This window comes from Symphalangus syndactylus, chromosome 4, assembly GCF_028878055.3.
Source record: "Symphalangus syndactylus isolate Jambi chromosome 4, NHGRI_mSymSyn1-v2.1_pri, whole genome shotgun sequence".
Classification (NCBI taxonomy): Eukaryota; Metazoa; Chordata; class Mammalia; order Primates; family Hylobatidae; genus Symphalangus; species Symphalangus syndactylus.
The window spans coordinates 50312233-50314662 of record NC_072426.2 but is presented as its reverse complement, the minus strand read 5'-3'; the positions used below and the strand labels follow the sequence as shown (position 1 = coordinate 50314662).

At 42.8% G+C, this 2430-nt stretch overlaps 1 pseudogene; it reads right to left on the bottom strand.

Moving 5' to 3' along the window:
* Window positions 1-371: 371 nt before the first annotated feature.
* On the bottom strand, window positions 372-1748 carry LOC129480227 (tubulin alpha-4A chain-like; annotated as a pseudogene).
* Window positions 1749-2430: the final 682 nt, after the last annotated feature.

Below are 2430 nucleotides of genomic sequence, written 5' to 3'. Positions count from 1 at the left end.
TATAGTTATTTTGTTTTCAGATTTCATGTTCTGGATGTCGATATTAATGCAGCAATAGTCTGCATTTTTTTTCACTAGAGATAGGCTGTTTGCTCACGCATTCCTGAAAGCAACACGAAAAAAAAAAAGGCCCATCAATTACCCGTTGCAAAATCTACATATTTTCCTATGCTTTCTCTGTGTAAAACAATGCAAATTACAAAATATTTTAAAATTTATATCAATCCTTTTGGGTGTTAAGTTCTGTTTTGCTGAAGATACTAAATCCTTCTATTTTATTTATTTATTTATTTATTTAAACCATGCAAGGAGACTGTTTATTTCCAAAGGATTTTGCAATAAACATAATGAATAGGTTCCAGGCAGCTGTTCTATTCTTCTCCCTCATTCTCATCCTCAGAGGAGTCGGTGCTTACTTCCTCATAATCCTTCTCCAGGGCGGCCATATCCTCCCTGAGCCTTGGAGAACTCACCGTCCTTCATGCCCTCACCAGCTACCCAGTGTACAAACGCCCTCTTGACATACATCATCTTGAACTTGTGGTCCAGGTGGGCCCAGGCCTTGGCAATGGCAATTGTGTTGTTCAGCATGCACACATCACACTGTACCTTGGCCAGGTCACCCCCAGGCACCACAGTTGGGCAGCGGTTAGTTGATACCAACCTTGAAGCTTGTGGGGCAGCAGTCCACAAACTGAATGCTGCACTCGGTCTTGATGGTGGCAATGGCAGCATTGACATCCTTGGGTACATCTCTGTGGTACAACAGGCAGTAGGCCATACACTTGCCATACCAGTAAGCCATATTCCCTAAAGTGCCATACCATCACACTTTGCCATCTGGCTGGCAGGCTCAAAGCAGGCATTGGCGATCCCTGCCAAAAACAACTGTTGTGGTACACCTTCTCTGCAGAGATGACTGGCACATAGGTGGCCAGGGGGATGTAGATGCAAGTGCAGGCCACCAGGTTGATCTGACACTCTGTCAGGTCCATGTTGAGGCCCTTGTCAAAGTGCAGAGAAGCTGTGGTGGAGGAGATTACTTTGCTAATGAGGCAGTTGAGATTGGTGTAGGTTGGGGACTCAATGTCCAGGTTGTGGCAGCAATTGTCATAGACAGCTTCATCGTCCACCACGAAGGCACGAGCTGAGTGCTCTAGGGTGGTGTGAGTGAGTGGTCAGGATGAAGTTGTAGGGCTCAACCATGGCTGTGGACACCTGCAGGGCTGAGTAGATGGAGAATTACAGCTTAGATTTTGCCATTGTCACCAGACAGCCGCTCCACCAGGAGTGAGGTAAAGCCAGAGCCAGTGCCCCTGTCAAAGCTGCAGAACACCAGGAAGTCCTGAAGTCCTGTGCACTGGTCAGATGGCTTCCAGGTCCAGTCCAGCACTGGGTCATTGATCTCTTTGCCAATGGTATAGTGACCATGGACATCGTTGTTGAGAGCATCCTCTTTTACAGTGATGAGCCACTCTGGGTGGAAGAACTGTGGGTATACGCCATTTCAGATTTCATCAATGGCCATAGGCTCCAGATCCACAAAACGTCCAGGACACATGTTTTCTAGCACTGGTTTCACAGAAGAAGCTCGTGAAGGTCGACTATCCCCTTCACCAATGGTCTTTTCACTCGGCTTCTGCCCGTCAGTTTGAATCTCATGTTCCAGGCAGTAGAGCTCTCAACAGGTTAGCATTGCCCATCTGGACACCTGCCTGCCCCGTATGGACTGAAATGTATTCACACATGGCACATGGTGAGTCCCAGTGGTGTGTCTTATGTAGAGTCAGGGTGATGGGTCTCAGCGAGAACTAACCCATCTTTTTAAGGACATTTTGTGTCTTGATTTAAAAAGTTTTAATTTTCCTGACACTAAAACACTGACATTAAAATGTGCAATTCAAATATATGTGGGAGAAAAGTGAAAGAAACACTGATTCAGCCTTAAGATAAGTGTATCCTAAGACTTCATTCTAGCTCTGCTATGTATTAGTAGTGTGATTCTGGACAAATTATCTAATTTCTCTAAATTTTTGTTTTCTTATTTACAAAAAGGAAATAATACATTTTTCCTGTAAATCTTAGAGTGGTAAATTTAAATTTAGTATGCATATAAAATTTATTTGCAAATTATTAAGGGCTAAACTGATAAAAAATATTATTTAACATGATATTATATCTTCATCACCAATTTCCATATTTCTATTGTTTCTTTTATGCCTATCTTTGGCATAACTTTTACTCAGCACCCAAGACAACGAATGATAGGCTTGGTCCATTTTATATCTGGCTTGTTATTTTGAAAGTCTGAAGAAAATAAAGACCCTAATTCACCAAATGAGGAAGATTAATTCCTCATTCAGCAAGTTCATTCATTCAACAAATAATTATCAAGCACCAACTATGTACAAGAACTGTGCTGAGTGATGG